This window comes from Syngnathus typhle, linkage group LG8 (assembly GCF_033458585.1).
Source record: "Syngnathus typhle isolate RoL2023-S1 ecotype Sweden linkage group LG8, RoL_Styp_1.0, whole genome shotgun sequence".
In the NCBI taxonomy this organism is placed as follows: Eukaryota; Metazoa; Chordata; class Actinopteri; order Syngnathiformes; family Syngnathidae; genus Syngnathus; species Syngnathus typhle.
In genome coordinates this window covers 13,771,406-13,795,843 of record NC_083745.1, presented here as the reverse complement: position 1 = coordinate 13,795,843, position 24,438 = coordinate 13,771,406, and the positions used below count along the sequence as shown (strand labels likewise).

Sequence of the window (24,438 nt, the reverse complement as noted above, 5' to 3'; positions counted from 1 at the left end):
CATCACGTTCATTACCAAATCATGTTGCACCGTTACAGCAATGGAAACTTCAGCAGCAATCTTCTTCTCAGAGTGTAGGATATTGTTTGTTATCATTTGCTTGTCGTTTGTATCATAGTTGTTCATTTGCAAATCATTTGTAAGTCTGTCAGTTGCTTCAACAGCACGCTCATGCCGGGCAGAGATATCAGCAGAAGGTAGAAGAGGTGCTTGGGAGCTACGTGTTTTAGCACGTCGCTCCCAGGACAACTTCACAGACTGTGATCTCCTGCCCTTTTTCGGCATGTCGATCTGAAATGGTTTCAGCGAATTATGGGGCTTAGACAGAAGGAAGGCAGAAACAATAGGTAGAACAGAGACAAGACAGGGTATTGGGGTATCAGCCACAGGTCAGCAGGATCAGCTGGATCAGCCACAGGTCAGCAGGATCAGGCACAGATCAGCCGCAGTTCACAGACCTGTGCAGAGAAAGAGAACAAATACAGCTAAGCCTCGATCTTATGCAGACTTTGTGGTGCAGAATTTTGGAATGGCGTTATCCACAAAAGCTTGTTGTACAGAATTTCTTGGAAGGGGAAATGATTCAGAGCCACGTATATGGGTGCATTGAGAAATCGATGTTGGGAAACACGTTGTATGACATGTGTTTGCATTTGGTAATGAAAAACATTGTTCCGGGTGAAAATGCAATATAGTTACACTATTTTCCGCAACATAAGACACTTGTCACTTGGGATAAGAGGCACGGATTCAACTGCGATGGATACTTTGTACTTAACTTAGGGCAGGGGTGTCAAACTCAAACACACAGCGGTCCAGAATTTGCAACTTGGACGAGGTCGCGGGCCAACATCGATATTTATTGAAAAATGTCTTATAATATAATATAATATAATAACGAACCTTTTCATAGTGACCCAAATTAGTTTTGATTATAAAATATGGAACAAGAAAAGAAAGAGGAAAAAAACAGGGTTCTGACAATTGAGGGAACTCACGAGCTAGCGTGTTTGTGTTGTGTTGTTAGCGCTGTTGTTTGTACACGCCTCAAGTCCGAAGAGAAAAAAAAAAAAAAATGATATCACGCGATCGACCAATAGTGGCTCGGGGATCGACCGGTCTATCGCGATCGACGTATTGGGCACACCTGACCTAACATTAGCTTACATGTAACGTCATGTTACTTTCTAAACCCACATGCTTGTAAAAGTCAAAACATAGCTTTGTGTTGTTTTTTTTGTTTCAATGTGGTCCTCTAATGCTCCTAGCACCGCGTCCTATCTTGAGAGAAAATACACAAAACCTAAAACTTAATCCACACAAACAAAGTTTGCCAGCTCAAGTGTGTAAACGTGACAAAAAGTCTACATCACACCGCAAAAACAGCAATGCGAAACTGCTCATCTATTTGTACATTTCAATAATAACTTTAGGGTTAGCGCCGTGTAAATTGAATATTTACAATTGTTAATATTGCACCAAGACACCACATTTACTTACGTCTGGTCAGCCGCAGGCAATCTGAACAGGTGTGCAAATCAACGGCACTGAGCAAATAACAAATGATGCATTCGCGTACCGTTGGAAATGAATGCTTTATTCCACCGCCACAAAACTTAAAAATGCCATCGCGGCGGGTGGGGAAATGGTCGCGGGTCTATCTTAATATCGCACCAAGACACCACATATACTTAGGTCCGGTCAGCCGCAGGCAATCTAAACAGGCGCGGGTAATCGATGGCACTGAGCTATCAGATGATGCATTCGTGTACCATTGGAAATTAATGCTTTATCACGCAGTCTTTATTTTTCACGTTAAAATGGGAAAGATTATAAGTGTGAAAAATGAAAAGGCAAATAAATTATATTAAGATAAATGGGAAAAAGTGTGAATAATAAAAAGGTAAATAAATGATATTAAGATGAATGGGAAAAACAAACTGTTGCCGAACGTGGGGATCAAACACGCCACACAGACGTCGAGAGTCTGATGCTCTACCGACTGAGCTATTCAAATTGCTTTAAAACATGGAGGAATATTTGCTTAATGTAATGAATGTTTATGTTGAATGCAAATGAGTAATCAAAGTGGTGGAATTTGCTTAATGTAATGAATGTTTATGTTGAATGCGAATGCGTAATAAAAGTGGTGGAATTTGCTTCATGTAATGAATAAGCGTTAAAAATGGTAAGCGGGAAGAATAAAAAGGAAATAAATAATTGTGAAATAAACGGAAAAATGTTACAAATACATGTTACAAAAAAGGTACAAATGATAAGCGTTAAAAATGAAATGTCACAAATACATGTTACAAAAAAGTTACAAATGATAAGCGTTAAAAATGAAATGTTACAAATACATGTTACAATAATGGTACAAATGATAAACGTTAAAAATGAAATGTTACAAATACATGTTACAAAAAACTTACAAACGGTAAATGGTGGCGTTAAAAATGATAAGCGGGAAGAATAAAGAGAGAAATAAATTATTGTGAAATAAATGGGAAAATGTTACAAATACATGTTACGAAAAAGTTACAAATGGTAAGCGTTAAAAATGAAATGTTGCAAATGTTACAAAAAAGTTACAAATGACAAGCATTAAAAATGAAATGTTACAAATGTTACAAAAGAGGTACAAATGATAAGCGTTAAAAATGAAATGTTACAAATACATGTTACAAAAAAGTTAGAAATGATAAGCGTTGAAAATGAAATGTTACAAATGTTAACATAAAAGTACAAATGATAAGCGTTAAAAATGAAATGTTACAAATAAATGTTACAAAAAAGGTACAAATGATAAGCGTTGAAAATGAAATGTTACAAATGTTACAAAAAAGGTACAAATGATGAGCGTTAAAAATGAAATGTTACAAATACATGTTACAAAAAAGGTACAAATGATAAGCGGCAAAAATAATAAAGGAAATAAATTGTATGAATTAGTGTCATGAAGAACCCACACGGGTTTCGATACCACACGGGAAAGCCGCTCATGTTCTGGAATCACTTGTGTTTCCCACGAGCTAATCGGGTCCCTAAATTTAAGTGGTTGAATTTGGTTAATGTAATGAATGTGTTTGTTGAATGCGAATGCGTAATCAAAGTGTTGGAAATTGCTTAATGTAATGAATGTTGAATGCGAATGACAAAAGTTACAAATGATAAGCGTTGAAAATGATAAACGGGAAGCATAAAGAGTAAAATAATTAATGACGCCCAATGTGGGAATCGAACCCACTACAGGAAACTGGCTCGGGTTGACATTGCCATTAAGAATAAATGGGGATTTTTTAAGGCAGAAATTTGCTAATTACTTAAAAACGGTAAATGTTATGAACGTGAAAAAAGGTGGCAAGCTTGCCATGAATTTTTGGAATGTGTGAAAGTTTGAACGAGGGGAATCGGTTGAAGCATGTGGGAATAGTTAGATGTCAAAAAAGTGGGAGGAATAAGTTGTTTAATAAAAATAACTAGAATTGCAATTTCGGAAGAAATTGCGTGTGAAGGCGAAGGCAGATGTTAATTTACAAACGTTAAGCGTTAAAAATGATGAGCGGGAAGAATACAAAGGGAAAATAGATAATTGTGAAATAAATGGGAAAATGTTACAAATACATGTTACAAAAAGGTACAAATGATAAACGTTAAAAATGAAACGTTACAAATGTTACAAAAAAGGTACAAATGATAAGCGTTGAAAATGATAAGGGGGAAGAATAAAGAGTAAAATAATTTATGACTCCCAATGTGAGAATCGAACCCACTACAGGAAACTGGCTCGGGTTGACATTTCCATTGTGTTTCCGACTGAGCTAATGAGGATCCTTCCTTCTTGCTGGCTGAATTTGGTTAATGTAATGAATGTGTTTGTTGAATGCGAATGCGTAATCAAAGTGGTGGAAATTGCTTAATGTAATGAATGTTGAATGCGAATGACAAAAGTTACAAATGATAACCGTTGAAAATGATAACCGTGAAGGATAAAGAGTAAAATAAATAATGACGCCCAATGTGGGAATCGAACTGACGCGGGTTTTGATACCACTCGGGAATGATGCTCGTGTACTGGAATCACTTGTGTTTCCCACGAGCTAATTGAGTCCCTTACTATGTCGTGGTTGAAATTGGTTAATGTAATGAATGTGTTTGTTGAATGCGAATACGTAATCAAAGTGGTGGAAATTGCTTAATGTAATGAATGTTGAATGCGAATGTTAGTTACAAATGATAAGCGTTGAAAATGATAAGCGGGAAGAATAAAGAGTAGAATAATTAATGACGCCCAATGTGGGAATCGAACCCACTACAGGAAACTGGCTCGGGTTGACATTGCCATTAAGAATGAATGGGGAAATAAAAGGCACAAATTTGCTAATTACTTAAAAACGGTAAATGTTATGAAGGGGAAAAAAGGTGGCAAGCTTGCCATGAATTTTTGGAACGTGTGAAAGTTTGAACGAAGTGAATCGGTTGAAGCATGTGGAAGTAGTTAGATGTCAAAAAAGTGGGAGGAATAAGTTGTTTAATAATAAGAACTAGAATTGCAATTTCGGAAGAAATTGCGTGTGAAGGCGAAGGCAGATGTTAAGTTACAAACGTTAAGCGTTAAAAATGATGAGCGGGAAGAATACAAAGGGAAAATAGATAATTGTGAAATAAATGGGAAAATGTTACAAATACATGTTACAAAAAGGTACAAATGATAAGCGTTAAAAATGAAACGTTACAAATGTTACAAAAAAGGTACAAATGATAAGCGTTGAAAATGATAAGGGGGAAGAATAAAGAGTAAAATAATTTATGACTCCCAATGTGGGAATCGAACCCACTACAGGAAACTGGCTTGGGTTGACATTTCCATTGTGTTTCCGACTGAGCTAATGAGGACCCTTCCTTCTTGCTGGTTGAATTTGGTTAATGTAATGAATGTGTTTGTTGAATGCGAATGCGTAATCAAAGTGGTGGAAATTGCTTAATGTAATGAATGTTGAATGCGAATGACAAAAGTTACAAATGATAACCGTTGAAAATGATAACCGGGAAGGATAAAGAGTAAAATAAATAATGACGCCCAATGTGGGAATCGAACTGACGCGGGTTTTGATACCACTCGGGAATGATGCTCGTGTAGTGGAATCACTTGTGTTTCCCACGAGCTAATTGAGTCCCTTACTATGTCGTGGTTGCAATTGGTTAATGTAATGAATGTGTTTGTTGAATGCGAATACGTAATCAAAGTGGTGGAAATTGCTTAATGTAATGAATGTTGAATGCGAATGTTAGTTACAAATGATAAGCGTTGAAAATGATAAGCGGGAAGAATAAAGAGTAAATTAATTAATGACGCCCAATGTGGGAATCGAACCCACTACAGGAAACTGGCTCGGGTTGACATTGCCATTAAGAATGAATGGGGAAATAAAAGGCACAAATTTGCTAATTACTTAAAAACGGTAAATGTTATGAACGCGAAAAATACTGGCAAGCGTGCCATGAATTTTTGGAACGTGTGAAAGGTTGAACGAGGTGAATCGGTTGAAGCATGTGGGAGTAGTTAGATGTCAAAAAAGTGGGAGGAATAAGTTGTTTAATAATAAAGTACAATATCAATGTGTGAAGGCCTTCGCCTTCACACAATAAAAAAAAAAATAATAAAGTAGAATAACAATGTGTGAACGCCTTCGCCTTCACACAATAATAATAATAAAGTAGAATAACAATGTGTGAAGGCCTTCGCCTTCACACAATAAAGTAGAATATCAATGTGTGAAGGCCTTCGCCTTCACACAATAAAGTAGAATAACTGTGTGAAGGCCTTCGCCTTCACACAAATATCAATGTGTGAAGGCCTTCGCCTTCACACAATAATAAAGTACAGGAATAACAATAGTGTGAAGGTCTTCACCTTCACACTAATAAAGGACAGGAATAACAATAGTGTGAAGGTCTTCACCTTCACACTAATAATAACTAGAATTTGCAATTCCTGAAGGAAATGCGTGTGAAGGTGAAGAAGTTGAATAAATATTTAAGGAATGTTGCAGAATGATGTTGAAACGAGTTGAATGGGTTGAAAAATGTAGAAATGAGAAGGGGAAAAAGGAATTGGGTGTGAATTTCAAAATAAAAGATGTGAAGTTTTTGGTAAGTGGGAAGTTGTGGAATAGGTAGAAGAATGATGAACAGTTGAAAGTTGGAAAGGGTTGAATCGGTTGAAAAATGTAGAAATGAGAAGGGAAAAAGGAATTGGGAGTGAATTTCAAAATAAAAGATGTTAAGTTTTTGGGAAGTGGGAAGTTGTGGAATAGGTAGAAAAATGATGAACAGTTGAAAGTTGGAATGGGTTGAATGGGTTGAAAAATGTAGAAATGAGAAGGGAAAAAGGAAGTCGGTGTGAATTTCAAAATAAAAGATGTGAAGTTTGTGGGAAGTTGTGGAATAGGTAGAAAAATGATGAACAGTTGAAAGTTGGAATGGGTTGAATCGGTTGAAAAATGTAGAAATGAGAAGGGAAAAGGGAATTGGGTGTGAATTTCAAAATAAAAGATGTGAAGTTTTTGGTAAGTGGGAAGTTGTGGAATAGGTAGGCAAAAGATAAACAATTGAAAGTTGGAATGGGTTGAATCGGTTGAAAAATGTAGAAATGAGAAGGGAAAAAGGAATTGGGTGTGAATTTCAAAATAAAAGATGTGAAGTTTTTGGTAAGTAGGAAGTTGTGGAATAGGTAGAAAAATGATGAACAGTTGAAAGTTGGAATGGGTTGAAAAATGTAGAAATGAGAAGGGAAAAGGGAATTGTGTGAATTTCAAAATAAAAGATGTGAAGTTTTTGGTAAGTGGGAAGTTGTGGAATAGGTAGAAAAATGATGAACAGTTGAAAGTTGGAATGGGTTGAATCGGTTGAAAAATGTAGAAATGAGAAGGGAAAAAGGACTTGGGTGTGAATTTCAAAATAAAAGATGTGAAGTTTTTGGTAAGTGGGAAGTTGTGGAATAGGTAGAAAAATGATGAACAGTTGAAAGTTGGAATGGGTTGAATCTGTTGAAAAATGTAAAAATGAGAAGGGAAAAAGGAATTGGGAGTGAATTTCAAAATAAAAGATGTGAAGTATTTGGTAAGTTGTGGAATAGGTAGAAAAATGATGAACAGTTGAAAGTTGGAATGGGTTGAATCGGTTGAAAAATGTTGAAATAAGAGTAGGAAAACAAAATTTTAGAGAATTTTGGTTGAATTTCAAAATAAAAGGTGAAGTTTTTGGTAAGTCGGAAGTTGTGGAATAGGTAGGCAAAAGATGAATAGTTGAAAGTTGGAACGAGTTGAATCGGTAAAAAAATGTAGAAGTTAGAAGTAAAAAACGAAATTTTATGAAATTTTGCAAAATTTTATGCAAATTTTAAAAGTGAAAACGTGAAAATTTTAAATTTGGCAAGTTTGTAAATGTCCCCAATGTGATTTGAATGTGTTTAATTCGAAACTCCCGCGCGACAATGTGTTGCCAATGTGTTGCGGTTACTTACAAAGAAGATGAGATTGAAGAGGACGAGCACATACTTGGTGACGGACAAGTTTGCGATTAGTTCGTACGAGATAAAAACCTCCTGTAATATTTTTGCCACTAACTGATTGGTGCTTTCCTCGTTAGTATAGTGGACAATATCTCCGCCTGTCACGCGGAAGACCCGGGAAGACAGGGGTTCGATTCCCCGACGGGGAGCGCTTATATTTCATCCCCATCCTTTCTTAAAAAAAAAAAAAAATCCACTAACCAGTGTTTCAGAGGTGTAATATTTTTGCCACTAATTCATCGTTACCTTCCTCGTTAGTATAGTGGACAGTATCTCCGCCTGTCAAAGAAGATGAGATTGAAGAGTACGAGAAAATACTTGGTGACGGACAAGGTTGCGATTAGTTCGTACGAGATAACAACCTCAATAATATTAAGACGAATTTACTTGTTTCTTTCAAATCAAAAAAAAAAAAAATCATTTCCACTAACCAGTTTTTAAGACCTGTAATATTTTTGCCACTAACTGATTGGTGCTTTCCTCGTTAGTATAGTGGACAATATCTCCGCCTGTCCCGCGGAAGACCGGGGTTCGATTCCCCGACGGGGAGCGCTTATATTTTATCCCCATCCTTTCTTAAAAAAAAAAAAAATCCACTAACCAGTGTTTCAGAGGTGTAATATTTTTGCCACTAATTCATTGTTACCTTCCTCGTTAGTATAGTGGACAGTATCGCCGCCTGTCAGGCGGTAGACCGGGGTTCGATTCACTGACGGGGAGAGTCCTGTTTTTTATCCCCACCCTTTCTTAAAAATCCACTAACCAGTGTTTCATACGTGTAATATTTTTGCCAGTAAGTAATTGGTACCTTCCTCGTTAGTATAGTGGACAGTATCTCCGCCTGTCACGCGGAAGACCGGGGTTCGATTCCCCGACGGGGAGCGCTTATATCATATCCCCATCTTTTCTTAAAAAAGATCCACTAACCAGTGTTTCACAGGTGTAATATTTTTGCCACTTGTTAGTATAGTGGACAGTATCTCCGCCTGTCACGCGGTAGACCGGGGTTCGATTCCCCGACGGGGAGTGTCCTATTTTTTATCCCCACCCTCTTAAAAATCCACTAACCAGTGTTTCATACGTGTAATATTTTATAGTAATTGGTACCTTCCTCGTTAGTATAGTGGACAGTATCTCCGCCTGTCACGCGGAAGACCGGGGTTCGATTCCCCGACGGGGAGCGCTTATATCTTATCCCCATATTTTCTTAAAAAAGATCCACTTTTTGAACAATGTTATCATTGTGCTATGTTATCTGATAATGTTCCATAGTTTGCAACTATGTGGAAGCTCTGGATTCTTGGGTAGAACTAGAACCGTAACAACATCTGTAGAGGTGTGAGATTACATTGAGAGCTGCCGGGTTCAAGGTACAACGTCGCACAAAAACAAAAAGTGTTCTTCTCCATGATAAGACTAGACAACTTGAGAAGTCTTGAAATGGTAAGAGCATGTTCACTCAGCCGCCTGCGGTTTTGGGGGGGCTGAATAAGTCATATTGTTTCAGCTTTTGGGGTCTGGTGTGAACATTCTTACGTTGTTCTTCTGCGATCAGCCTCCTGAGAGGTAATCCACATTTATTCCAAAGAGCAGGCAGTCTCCAGTCAGCAGAACTGACTGGGGTCAAATGTGCTGAATGTTTACGGAGCATTATCACCCCAGGACGTGGCAGTTGGTGGGCAAGCATGTGTGTGCATGTGTGTGCGTTTAGACACTTACGTAGAACAGCAATGAAACTCTGGGTATCAAAGAGAACCCATAGTCCAAAGCCCATGATCAACGCTCCAAAGACCTAAGAAAGTAAATACAATAGAAAAGAGTCAGGCCACCACACACTTAAGGGAAAATGAAATAACTCTTGTTGGGGTGCAAGTTTTGGTTATGAGGCCTGTTACATCTCAAATGAATCCAATTATCACTTGGTAAGCCTTATTTGTGCTACTTCCATATGTTTCTGTGCATTCACTGGGATGTCAGAATTGTGTGAAAGCAAACTGCTGTGAACTTCTGTGCTACAAAACTGGATAAATACAACATAACAAAAGTACTACATACATATAGTTGATACAGTAACCTTTATTCTGCAGTCCTTGTCTTTTGTTAATTGAGGCACTGCATTACAGACTAATGACAAAAAAAATAGGTATTATGTTCTAGTTGTTTCATCACGATCTCTTGAGTAGAATATTTAGCCTGCCCAAAAAACTCTGGTACACCTCTAATGAGGTCATGAGGCTAAGAGCAAACCTTTGATGTGATGATTGATGATGGTTCTTGCTAGGCAGTTGAGGGGCACAGTGTTTTTGCTTTTTTTGGGGTGGTAGATGAGGGGTTATGGAACCCCTCCCCAGCACTCGAGCAATAATTAGAGCCCTGGTTGAGAGGTGTTCATTAAGTTGGACTATTGAGCCCCGGGCCGTCATCATTAGCCCACCAGTTCCTGGCGTCCACTAATGTGTGTACACATGGACAGACGGCAACACACACTTCCTAAGACGCATATCAAAAGCTTTATTTCAGGAATACAAACTCATTGGGAAGGTCCAGACTTCCTCATTTTTAAGAGTTCAGTTTCATCTGGCCCTGACTTCATGTTGTGCCCCGTCAAAACAAGATGGCAATAAACCTTAATACACCATCTGCTGGGCTCTGCTGTGCCACCAGGCAAACCAAGTGGGACATTTGGTGCTCCACATGGGGGGGAAAGGGGGTGAATACTTGCAAAACATAATCCTAAATACTTGACAGTAGCAACGTAGTAAGCGAAAACTGTTTAATTCCTAGAAATAAAAAAGTGAAAAAGGACCAAATGCACAATTGTGAATCGGCGGTTACTTACAAAGAAGATGAGATTGAAGAGGACGAGAAAACACTTGGTGACGGACAAGGTTGCGATTAGTTCGTACGAGATAAAAACCTCAATAATATTAAGACGAATTTACTTGTTTCTTTCAAATCACCGAGTTTTTTCGAGTCTTGGTACACGCGTGTGTGTGACTCCAACTGCCTGCTTGCCACTAACTGATTGGTGCTTTCCTCGTTAGTATAGTGGACAATAGCTCCGCCTGTCACGCGGAAGACCGTGGAAGACCGGTGTGTCGTATTTAGGGACAGGCCGAAGTCGTTTGTCACAGCACTAAGGTGAGTGAACGTGTAGGAGGCCCCGACCTTGATCGGGGTCAAGGTGGCCTCCCTCCACACGGCCACTCTCACGACCGCTTCGTCCTGCAATAGTTTAAAACCAAATATTACTTCAGTATGCATGCGTGAAGCGCAATAACAGTAAAGGGACAGGTTACTTACTTGTTTTAGGTGCACGACGCTCAAGGGCACCAACCAAGCCCCGCGCAAAGACACGAGTCTGGTTGGCTGTTTCTAATTTGGAACAATCAGACATACCATTGCGTTATCCTGCAATGTTTAATGCAAGAAAACTAAATTTTGTATTTTTAGTAGTTCTAAATAGATATTTAACATGCAGGTGAATTAAACTACTAATTTTACTAATCTTCCTTTCTTTGTTTGTGTATCCACTTTGACTTTAAACCAGCAATGTCTTCAATTGCAAGCACATGGGTATGGCGGTGGCCATTTTGTCCCATTGTGCACACATGGACGGCCAATTTTCCTCGTGCAAAAGCCTAGCGCGCAGACTTTGAAAAATGGAACCATGGAAATCTCATCGATGATGAGCATTTCGGCGATGGACAGGACACGTCAATAATCTGCAGTCTGGATGATGCTGTGCATGTGTGGGATGAGGCGCTCAATGCGGACTTCCAGCAGCATGACCAGAGCCCTGCACACGTTTTTCCGTACTTCGCTGTCCTCGTCACCTGCCAGTGCAAAGAAACTCTCAATAAATGTGTCTATATTATCCATGAGAGCCTGAGCTCGACCAATCATGAACTGGTTAACGCATGCTATAGCGTGGGACCTGATCTTGGGGCTGCAGTGTTTGAAAAACTGCAGAAACTTGGGAATCATAATGTTGAGTGGTCTGTTCAGTGCATCGCTGTCCAACAACTCAGAAGAGTCTTCACAGATCTTTTGCAATGCTCCAAAGGAACCCTCACAAGTGTTATAGTCCTCCGAATTCAGCAAATTGCAAAGCTGTGGCAAAAGTTCCGGCCATGTTTGAAGCTCTCCTTTGGAGGCTATGGTTGTGATCAAGATACCAATTGGCTCTGACTTCGTCCAGTTTATTGCCCAGGCCGTGGTACGGGGGTTTGAGACTTCTCGGCAGTTTGAGTAGACAATGCAACGTTGCCCCGGAAATGTTGAATGCCGCCGTGCCAGTGAAAGCTGCGAGAACAACCGTTTGCTTGGAAATGTCGGCCTCCTCAGCCAGTCGTGGTAGTCTCTGCAGTATTTTGGTACCCTCTGCGTGGATACACTTGATCAGATGCGATTTGCCGGTCCCGGCGCCACCGTTGATGTGGTAGAAGAACTGCTCAATGGGCTTTGAGCTACACACACGTTTTATGCACCAATCTCTGACCTTGTAGAAGACGGACGCTTGCTTTTGGTTCAGGTTACGATACATGTCGCGTAACACTGCGGGATCGATGGCAGCAGGCTCTGTCATGATGGACATTTGCGTTGTTTTGGACCTGACGTTATAGTCCGGGACATTTTCCTCCACGTTGTCGTTTGGTTCATCTCTCGCGTTCATTTCCTCAACGCATTCGAGTCTTTGCAACTCACTCTCGGGAGCTAGGTGGCACCATTCGTTTATGACGAGCCCACTCTCCTGCACCTCTTGGATGGCGTTGTCAATGTCTCGTCTGTATTTCTCATACCTTTCTCTGTTCCTTCTGACAATTTGGCACACGCGCTCCACAGAGTCGGTATATGGTAACTGTACACAGGCGTGATCATGAAACGACTGATAGGAAGGACAGCGTTCAGATTTTAATTGGCAATCAGCACGATGAGGCAGGTACAGCTTGAGCAAGGAGCAGTAATATTCCTCCGGATTCTTTTGTTCAGAGTATTTGCAGTACTTGATGACCGCATGTTTTTCTGTTCTTTTCTGGACAAAGCCCATGTCGTTCAGCAGAGGCAAAACATTCTTACCTTTGGCTTGTTTGCCATAAACAATTCTGCACATTGATGCAAAATCAGCCAAGCACATGACTTCAAATTCCTCTGTTTGAGGTCTGGATTTGTATTTTTCCGGCAGGCCAGTCATCCACACTTCATGAGATTCCTGCGTTTTGCCCTCAAGGAGCGAGAGAGGATAACTCATTTTCAGCGCATTGTCACTCGCTTGTACAAATACCACCATGCGGGAGGACTGTTTCATATGCAAGCCGCACGCGCGTGCGACACATTCCTGAGCACTCACTTCTCTTTTCTTGGAGTACGCTTGCATAATTTGCTTCATTTCATCGCTCTCGTTGACATTTGCGCAGCGGGAGTTTTCAATGACCGATTTCAGGTATTGGCTCAGACCGTGTTCAGCCTTGCTGATGTAGCTGCAGATGTATGCGATGCAAGAGTAGGCATTCAGGATGTATTGGATGTCCAGGTTTCCATCCCAGGCAAGAAGCAAATGGCGGTTGTAGTAGTTGACCCAGCAGTCTTTGGGTTCTCGCTTAAGCACGACAGAACTCGACGAGGCCGTCAGGTGCAAACAGTTCACAAAGTCGTCACCGGTGAGCTCTCATTTAGCCAGTAGCTGAGGCAAAGTCAGGGATGACGTTTCAGGCTCATTCAGCAGACTTAGCACGGGAACAAGCTTGGCATTTGACGCCAACCGATTGTCATTGCGTTGATCTCGATTGTCGTCGTCGACGGGCGCAGGTTTGACGATCATTCTTTCATCGCACGGTTGTTTGGGGAATCCAAAGCGGCAATTTGCACCATGGTGTTTGACGCACGATTTGGAGTGACTTTTGCTGTGCATCTGAACCTCTGTGACCTTTTTGTACAATTCGGGTTCCTTTTGCGGCAGCTCAGCGGAGATGTAGCGGGATACAAAATCACAGATGGCTTTGTCTGAGAATTCCTCAAATACAGGGGCACCTTTAACCCATATGAGGCAATGAATGTGAGGACTTCCTCTGTGCTGAAACTCTAATCGGTAAAAGTAGTCAACCACTTCACCAATCGGTTGCGCCGGAGAGAGGATCAAATCTCTGAACAGAGCTTCCACACGTTTGTCAAACATGCGCATTGTCGTCACCGGATTGCCGCGTAGAATTTCGCACTTGGTAGCCCAGTCCAATCCAGCAAAATTCACTACTTCACCTTGTTGCGCTTTGATGGCAGTGATGACCTCTTCCCAACGCATTTCAGCAGCAGAAAATGTGCAAAAGAACGTGGGTGTACCCAGCTGTCGGATCATTGCAAAAAGATCTTTGGTGGTTCTCTCCCAATAGGCTGGTGTGCCTCTCAGTGGCGTCATGAAGCGGACGGCGTCTTTGCTGCGCACCAGTTTTTCAACTTGACGTTTGTCCTGAAGCATAGCGTTGGTAATTCTTCGACCATCTCGGGTAAACGGTTTACCTTTGCGTAGCTGTATTGACATGCTCAACGTCGCCTGGTAGATTTCGGTCACAAACTGAGCAAAGAACAAGTAGGTCGGATCCCTCGCAAAACGTTCATCCACACAACACAGTCAGGTTTTGAAATACTTGCTCGGTGTGAGTTTTATCGGTCTCTCTTCATCGAGCGTGTTTTGCCCGGTCGGGAACTGCACTGGAAAAGCCATGGCCTCGAGTTTGGGAGTCTTGAAAAAGCTTACTGGGTTATTTCTTTCTGCAGGAGCAACAGAGTAAATGCCCTCAGTAAAACTCATAATTTCCTCTGACACGTCACTTGGTTGGAGACACGATTCAAGTATAACTCCACCGTTAGGTTGATCACCATCTTCTAGATTTCCTTGTTGCTGATTGTTACCCCTGTTGACATTTTGTAACTCACTGTTCATTCTACGCAGAGAGCTTCACACTCAAATCTGTATATCTCCTCCAGGGCTTCCTCATTGTACTCGATGTCGCAAATTTCCGCTTCATCTGAGCTGCTCTCGTCATCAGTGAGGGTTGGGTCGCAAAGGTCCGGATCGTCGCGGATAGTTATGCTTCTGTATTGCGGATGAATTTGCTTCAGTTTTATCAGAGCGCTCATTAGCTTGGACCAAGTGACAGTTTGAAAAAACTGATGGCCTTTGTAGCAAAGTCGTCTTTTCAGTTTCACTCTCAACATCTGCGACTTACTTCTTATCCTCGGCAAGGCATTGACTGTCTCCTGTACCTCCGACGGCACGCACACAACATTTCCGCGAATGGCTCGTTGTTGACCTTTGGGAAGCGGTACAATTTTGGCAAACGCTATGCATTTGGAAATGAGGTGTCTCTCTAATATGTTCAATCCACGCAGTTCTGTTGGAATATCAGCTAGCGTGAGATTGTTTGCAACAGCGATTGCTGGCATTTTACCATCTTTGAGATGTGTGTGGCAGGTGTGACATATCTACTCTAGTTTTCTTTCAGCCGGTACTCTACACGACGAATGACATTCATCATTACAAATATGAACAAATTGTCCCGTGAGACAACGTGCAACAACATTTCGGTTCTGCTTATAAAGGAGACGCCGACAAGACTGCACCTGGTTGGGAAATAAGGCTCTGTGGCAAACTGTGCAAACAAACGTGGGTCCATTCTTAATTTGGTCTTTGAACAGGTCCACGGCTTTCATTAACGCACATTCATTTCGCTCTCTACATAGCCGATTTATGAGTTTGTATTTTTGTAAAACCGTACTTGCTCTGGTCATTGTTTTATTACGCAACGAATCAGATTTTGTTCTCATAATGGACCTCATGATTTCCTGATGTTTAGCTCTGAATTCAGGATTGCTAGAATAACGGTGTTTAAAGTAAAAGCGCTGTCTAGAATTAAATCTAAAATCGTCACGATAACGCTGTGTAATATACATGCGCTGTCTTGTTTTAAATTCAGGGTCATCACGGTAACGTTCTGTAATGTAGGTACGTTGTCTTGCATTAAACTCAGGGTCGTCACGGTAGCGTTGCGTTACGTAGGAACGTCGCCTTGCATTAAACTCAGGGTCGTCACGGTAACGTTGCGTTACGTAGGTACGCCGTCTTGCATTGAACTCAGGGTCGTCACGGTAACGTTGCATTACGTAGGTACGCTGTCTTGCATTGAACTCAGGGTCGTCACGGTAACGTTGCGTTATGTAGGTACGCTTTCTTGCATTGAACTCATTGTCGTCACGGTAACGTTGCTTTACGTAGGAACGTTGCCTTGCATTAAACTCAGGGTCGTCATGGTAACGTTGCATTACGTAGGAACGTTGCCTTGCATTAAACTCAGGGTCGTCACGGTAGCGTTGCGTTCTGTAGGTGCATCGTCCCATTCGAAAACAATTATCTGTCTTATAACGAAGTAAGAAGCGGGAATGACAACGCTGTGTATAATACGACCTTTGTTTCGCGCGAAAATGTACGTCTTGCTGATAACGCATTGTAACATAACACCTCTTCCTCTGTCTTGTCTCTAAATTTTGACTGTACCTTTCCTTATTTCTCAGATTTTTATTTATTCTCTTTAGTTCCTGTTTTGTAAGTCTTTGTTCAGATTTAGCATTCAAACTTTCCTGTTTCTTCATTCGTCTTAGAAATTTTCTCCTACTTGATTTCGGAATTTTTGACAAGCGTTGGAGCTCTTTACCTGTAGTCCAAGAAACCACTTCGCCATCCTCATCGATCAACTCGTCGCAGTGACGTTGTTCGCCAGCAGGTGTTGTAGAATCACTCATCTCCAAATATGAAATCTCGGAAACAGCTTTGCTTACACCGTCGTCGTCAACATCTCCCAGCACAGATTGCAATGAAGTACATGGCACCATCTCAATGTCATTTGTAGGAACATCAATAGGTTCAAACTGAACCGGTACAAGCTCATACTGAGAATTACAGGTACATTCCAAATGCGTGTAGAGCTCTGTCAATTTATTTCTAAGGTCATTCAGACGCACGAAAAGCATCATGACAGCTGTGCCATTGGGAGCAGGGAGGCCATCTCGTCCTCTAGAGTGGGGATCAAAATATCCGTACTTGCCTTGGCGGTCACGGAAAACAGCAATGCACGTCGTCTGCATAATCAGAAGAGCACAACAGACCTCAGATGTCAAGCACTCAAGTCTGTCACAAAGGTTCAGAAAGAGCGCATCTCCATGGAAAGAGGTGAAAAACCCACACATTGACATACTCCTAATTAACACATGCTGTTTTGTGGAACTGCTTACAATCTCTGGAAGTTCATCAACCGTCAAAAAACTGTTTAGAAAGCATCCTCGGGCTTTCAATGCAGCCACAGTACATGTATACAGTTCATTACCCACACTGAGAACAGCATCCAGGTCAGACGTAGTCAAGTTATTTATATCCTGCAGGAAAGCCAAAAACGTTACAGAATTAGCCACACATTGACTGTTTCTGGATTGGCCGTATCTCGGATGGTCTTGGCTGTGAGTTGCCATCACGTACATTACCAAATCCTGTTGCACTGGTACCGTTACATCAATGGAAACATCAGCAGCGATCTTCTTCTCAGAGTGTAGTATATCGTTTGTTATCATTTGCTTGTCGTTTGTATCATAATTGTTCATTTGCAAATCATTTGTAAGTCTGTCAGTTGCTTCAACAGCACGCTCATGCCGGGCAGAGATATCAGCAGAAGGTGGAAGAGGTGCTTGGGAGCTACGTGTTTTAGCACGTCGCTCCCAGGACAACTTCACGGACTGTGATCTCCTGCCCTTTTTCGGCATGTCGATCTGAAATGGGTTCAGCGAATTATGGGGCTTAGACAGAAGGAAGGCAGAGACAATAGGTAGAACAGAGACAAGACAGGGTATTGGGGTATCAGCCACAGGTCAGCAGGATCAGCTGGATCAGCCACAGGTCAGCAGGATCAGGCACAGATCAGCCGCAGTTCACAGACCTGTGCAGAGAAAGAGAACAAATACAGCTAAGCCTCGATCTTATGCAGACTTTGTGGTGCAGAATTTTGGAATGGCGTTATCCACAAAAGCTTGTTGTACAGAATTTCTTGGAAGGGGAAATGATTCAGAGCCACGTATATGGGTGCATTGAGAAATCGATGTTGGGAAACACGTTGTATGACATGTGTTTGCATTTGGTAATGAAAAACATTGTTCCGGGTGAAAATGCAATATAGTTACACTATTTTCCGCAACATAAGACACTTGTCACTTGGGATAAGAGGCACGGATTCAACTGCGATGGATACTTTGTACTTAACTTAGGGCAGGGGTGTCAAACTCAAACACACAGCGGTCCAGAATTTGCAACTTGGACGAGGTCGCGGGCCAACATCGATATTTATTGAAAAATGTCTTATAATATAATATAATATAATAACGAACCTTTTCATAGTGACCCAAATTAGTTTTGATTATAAAATATGGAACAAGAAAAGAAAGAGGAAAAAAACAGGGTTCTGACAATTGAGGGAACTCACGAGCTAGCGTGTTTGTGTTGTGTTGTTAGCGCTGTTGTTTGTACACGCCTCAAGTCCGAAGAGAGAAAAAAAAAAAAATGATATCACGCGATCGACCAATAGTGGCTCGGGGATCGACCGGTCTATCGCGATCGACGTATTGGGCACACCTGACCTAACATTAGCTTACATGTAACGTCATATTACTTTCTAAACCCACATGCTTGTAAAAGTCAAAACATAGCTTTGTGTTGTTTTTTTTGTTTCAATGTGGTCCTCTAATGCTCCTAGCACCGCGTCCTATCTTGAGAGAAAATACACAAAACCTAAAACTTAATCCACACAAACAAAGTTTGCCAGCTCAAGTGTGTAAACGTGACAAAAAGTCTACATCACACCGCAAAAACAGCAATGCGAAACTGCTCATCTATTTGTACATTTCAATAATAACTTTAGGGTTAGCGCCGTGTAAATTGAATATTTACAATTGTTAATATTGCACCAAGACACCACATTTACTTACGTCTGGTCAGCCGCAGGCAATCTGAACAGGTGTGCAAATCAACGGCACTGAGCAAATAACAAATGATGCATTCGCGTACCGTTGGAAATGAATGCTTTATTCCACCGCCACAAAACTTAAAAATGCCATCGCGGCGGGTGGGGAAATGGTCGCGGGTCTATCTTAATATCGCACCAAGACACCACATATACTTAGGTCCGGTCAGCCGCAGGCAATCTAAACAGGCGCGGGTAATCGATGGCACTGAGCTATCAGATGATGCATTCGTGTACCATTGGAAATTAATGCTTTATCACGCAGTCTTTATTTTTCACGTTAAAATGGGAAAGATTATAAGTGTGAAAAATGAAAAGGCAAATAAATTATATTAAGATAAATGGGAAAAAGTGTGAATAATAAAAAGGTAAATAAATGATATTAAGATGAATGGGAAAAACAAACTGTTGCCGAACGTGGGGATCAAACACGCCACACAGACGTCGAGAGTCTGATGCTCTACCGACTGAGCTATTCAAATTGCTTTAAAACATGGAGGAATATTTGCTTAATGTAATGAATGTTTATGTTGAATGCAAATGAGTAATCAAAGTGGTGGAATTTGCTTAATGTAATGAATGTTTATGTTGAATGCGAATGTGTAATAAAAGTGGTGGAATTTGCTTCATGTAATGAATAAGCGTTAAAAATGGTAAGCGGGAAGAATAAAAAGGAAATAAATAATTGTGAAATAAACGGAAAAATGTTACAAATACATGTTACAAAAAAGGTACAAATGATAAGCGTTAAAAATGAAATGTCACAAATACATGTTACAAAAAAGTTACAAATGATAAGCGTTAAAAATGAAATGTTACAAATACATGTTACAATAATGGTACAAATGATAAACGTTAAAAATGAAATGTTACAAATACATGTTACAAAAAACTTACAAACGGTAAATGGTGGCGTTAAAAATGATAAGCGGGAAGAATAAAGAGAGAAATAAATTATTGTGAAATAAATGGGAAAATGTTACAAATACATGTTACGAAAAAGTTACAAATGGTAAGCGTTAAAAATGAAATGTTGCAAATGTTACAAAAAAGTTACAAATGACAAGCATTAAAAATGAAATGTTACAAATGTTACAAAAGAGGTACAAATGATAAGCGTTAAAAATGAAATGTTACAAATACATGTTACAAAAAAGTTAGAAATGATAAGCGTTGAAAATGAAATGTTACAAATGTTAACATAAAAGTACAAATGATAAGCGTTAAAAATGAAATGTTACAAATAAATGTTACAAAAAAGGTACAAATGATAAGCGTTGAAAATGAAATGTTACAAATGTTACAAAAAAGGTACAAATGATGAGCGTTAAAAATGAAATGTTACAAATACATGTTACAAAAAAGGTACAAATGATAAGCGGCAAAAATAATAAAGGAAATAAATTGTATGAATTAGTGTCATGAAGAACCCACACGGGTTTCGATACCACACGGGAAAGCCGCTCATGTTCTGGAATCACTTGTGTTTCCCACGAGCTAATCGGGTCCCTAAATTTAAGTGGTTGAATTTGGTTAATGTAATGAATGTGTTTGTTGAATGCGAATGCGTAATCAAAGTGTTGGAAATTGCTTAATGTAATGAATGTTGAATGCGAATGACAAAAGTTACAAATGATAAGCGTTGAAAATGATAAACGGGAAGCATAAAGAGTAAAATAATTAATGACGCCCAATGTGGGAATCGAACCCACTACAGGAAACTGGCTCGGGTTGACATTGCCATTAAGAATAAATGGGGATTTTTTAAGGCAGAAATTTGCTAATTACTTAAAAACGGTAAATGTTATGAACGTGAAAAAAGGTGGCAAGCTTGCCATGAATTTTTGGAATGTGTGAAAGTTTGAACGAGGGGAATCGGTTGAAGCATGTGGGAATAGTTAGATGTCAAAAAAGTGGGAGGAATAAGTTGTTTAATAAAAATAACTAGAATTGCAATTTCGGAAGAAATTGCGTGTGAAGGCGAAGGCAGATGTTAATTTACAAACGTTAAGCGTTAAAAATGATGAGCGGGAAGAATACAAAGGGAAAATAGATAATTGTGAAATAAATGGGAAAATGTTACAAATACATGTTACAAAAAGGTACAAATGATAAACGTTAAAAATGAAACGTTACAAATGTTACAAAAAAGGTACAAATGATAAGCGTTGAAAATGATAAGGGGGAAGAATAAAGAGTAAAATAATTTATGACTCCCAATGTGAGAATCGAACCCACTACAGGAAACTGGCTCGGGTTGACATTTCCATTGTGTTTCCGACTGAGCTAATGAGGATCCTTCCTTCTTGCTGGCTGAATTTGGTTAATGTAATGAATGTGTTTGTTGAATGCGAATGCGTAATCAAAGTGGTGGAAATTGCTTAATGTAATGAATGTTGAATGCGAATGACAAAAGTTACAAATGATAACCGTTGAAAATGATAACCGTGAAGGATAAAGAGTAAAATAAATAATGACGCCCAATGTGGGAATCGAACTGACGCGGGTTTTGATACCACTCGGGAATGATGCTCGTGTACTGGAATCACTTGTGTTTCCCACGAGCTAATTGAGTCCCTTACTATGTCGTGGTTGAAATTGGTTAATGTAATGAATGTGTTTGTTGAATGCGAATACGTAATCAAAGTGGTGGAAATTGCTTAATGTAATGAATGTTGAATGCGAATGTTAGTTACAAATGATAAGCGTTGAAAATGATAAGCGGGAAGAATAAAGAGTAGAATAATTAATGACGCCCAATGTGGGAATCGAACCCACTACAGGAAACTGGCTCGGGTTGACATTGCCATTAAGAATGAATGGGGAAATAAAAGGCACAAATTTGCTAATTACTTAAAAACGGTAAATGTTATGAAGGGGAAAAAAGGTGGCAAGCTTGCCATGAATTTTTGGAACGTGTGAAAGTTTGAACGAAGTGAATCGGTTGAAGCATGTGGAAGTAGTTAGATGTCAAAAAAGTGGGAGGAATAAGTTGTTTAATAATAAGAATAAAAAAAATAACTAGAATTGCAATTTCGGAAGAAATTGCGTGTGAAGGCGAAGGCAGATGTTAATTTACAAACGTCAAGCGTTAAAAATGATGAGCGGGAAGAATAAAAAGGGAAAATAAATTATTGTGAAATAAATGGGAAAATGTTACAAATAGATGTTACAAAAAGGTACAAATGATAAGCGTTAAAATTGAAATGTTACAAATGTTACAAAAAAGATACAAATGATAAGCGTTGAAAATGATAAGGGGAAGAATAAAGAGTAAAATAATTTGGGACGCCCAATGCGGGAATCGAACCCACAACAATCTGGCGTGGATAGAGATTGCCATTGGTTTCCTACTGAGCTAATCAGCTTCATTCCTTCATGCTGGTTGAATGTGGTTAATGTAATGAATGTGTTTGTTGAATGCGAAAGCGAAATCAACGTGGTGGAAATTGCTTAATGTAATGAATGTTGAATGCGAATAATGAAAGTTACAAATGATAAGCGGCTAAAATAATAAGGAAATAAGGAAATAAATTGGTGTCGTAAAGAATCCACACGGGATTCGATACCACACGGGAAAGCCGCTCACGTTCTGGAATCACTTGTGTTTCCCACGAGCTAATCGGGTCGCTCACTTTAAAGTGGTTGAAATTTGTTAATGTAATGAATGTGTTTGTTGAATGCAAATACGTAAGCAAAGTGGTGGAAATTGCTTAATGTAAAGAATGTTGACTGCAAATTTTAGTTACAAATAATAAGCGTAGAAAATAAAAGGTATAGAGAATAAAGAGTAAAATAATGAATGACGCCGAATGTGGGAGTTACACCCACTGCAGGAAACTGAAATGAATGGGGATTTTTCAGGCACAAATTTGCTAATTACTTAAAAACGGTAAAAGTTATGAACGAGAAAAATGGTGGCAAGCTTGACATGAATTTTTGGAACGTGTTAAAGTTTGAACGAGGTGAATCAGTTTAAGCATGTGGGAGTCGTTTTTCGCTTCGCCTTCACACACTAATAAAGTAGAACAAAAAAAATGGTAGCAAGCGTGACATGAATTTTGGGAACGTGTGAAAGTTCGAATGGGGTGAATCAGAACATTTAAACGCTTCCCAATGAAAAGCACAACTGCACCCATCCAACCTTTAACTGACAGAAAACAATGTAAGCAAATGGACAGCATTGGCAAAATAAAAATTTATTGACAAATCTCCACCACTTCACCCTCAAAATAAATAAGCTTCAAGGGGAGTCCTTCTTCGGGTAACGTTGGTGGTTCCACAAAGGTCTTGGTCCATACGTTAAGCGCAATTACGGTCTCGACCCCCTCCACGTCGAACAATTTGACCTCCTCGTCCTCCATCAGTAGCCCAATGGCCACCAAGCTGACACTTGTATTGTAGCCCTAGGGAATAAAAACACATTTAGGTTTACTCAGGTGAAAACTGAGAACAATTATACAACTCAAAGGTCAAGAATAACTCCATAAAGTTAAAGGTCAATTCATCACAGTCACATCACATGCAATTACTAATTCATAAAATCCTTCCATTATCTGTACCGTTTTGTCCCCACCGGGGGGAGGGGGGGTTGTTTGTAGACACGCTGGTCACAATTCAACAGCCTTTGTTGTAAAGTTGTAAAATTTGAACCTAAACTGATGACATTCCTTTTCCGTTATCCAGCCTTTTCTTTACTCACCGATATCTTTGAGTGCTGTGTTGTGTTTAGGGACAGGCCGAAGTCGTTAGTCACGGCACTCAGGTGCGTGAAAGTGTAGGAGGCCCCGACCTTGATCGGGGTCAAGGTGGCCTCCCTCCACACAGCCACTCTCACGACCGCTTCGTCCTGCAATAGTTTAAAACCAAATATTACTTCAGCATGCATGTTTGAAGCGCAATAGCAGTAAAGCGACAGGTTACTTACTTTTTTCAGGTACACGACGCTTAAGGGCACCAACCGAGCCCCGCGCACAGACACGAGTCTGGTTGGCTGTTTCTAATTTGGAACAAACAGACATACCATTGAGTTGGCCTGCAACGTTTAATGCAAGAAAACTAAATTTTGTATTTTTAGTAGTTCTAAATAGATATTTAACATGCAGGTGAATTAAACTTACACTTTCGACCTGTCCCTGGACGTTTACCAGCCCCTCAGGAGGGTTCCCGATCACCTCGCTGAGGGGCATCGCCAACGCCGGGGGGGAAAATGAGTGCGCGTGCCTCAGCCCTTAAGGCATCGCTACACCGCACCTCCGCCCCGACGTATACTCTGCTGCTCTTTGTGCAGAGCAGCACGTTTGGAGCGTTGGGCTCCGCCATGAAATGGGCGAAAACATAACTGTTGCCCTCTGTGACTCGGCTAGCCAGATGACTGAAAAGAGTCATCTTAAACACGGTCTTACCGTCACAGAGGGCAACAGTTATGTTCTCATAATGCCCATCCATCTCGCCGGTGGGCTTCCAGGCTCTGGCCCGGATGTCACGGCGCATCCCCACCACAACAGCTTTCGTGATTTTTTTGTTCATTCTGAAAGAGAAAGGGCCAAAATCAAATAATCAGGAATTTTTTGGATCTGGTTTTAGTGTACACATTCCCATTTCATTCCAAGTCTGTGAAGAAAATTTCAAAAAATGTGCAAAGTCCTTGTCAATCTGGCGAACGCATGTCCCACTGCAGCATTTAGCGACAAGGCGAAGCACTTTGCCTTCACTCGGACAAATTGCAAAACTGATGACCGAAAGCGGCCAAAGCAACTTGAAATGTTGCTTGTATTTGTAGCATGTGATTTTACTTCTCTTCCTTTCTTT

General features: G+C 40.3%; 2 non-coding genes across 2 annotated transcripts; both read left to right on the top strand.

Moving 5' to 3' along the window:
• Nucleotides 1–8,383: 8,383 nt before the first annotated feature.
• Nucleotides 8,384–8,455, top strand: trnad-guc (transfer RNA aspartic acid (anticodon GUC)). Its single transcript has one exon. It is a non-coding gene; the product is annotated as a tRNA-Asp (tRNA).
• Nucleotides 8,456–8,682: 227 nt separating this feature from the next.
• Nucleotides 8,683–8,754, top strand: trnad-guc (transfer RNA aspartic acid (anticodon GUC)). Its single transcript has one exon. It is a non-coding gene; the product is annotated as a tRNA-Asp (tRNA).
• The last annotated feature ends 15,684 nt before the right edge of the window (nucleotides 8,755–24,438 follow it).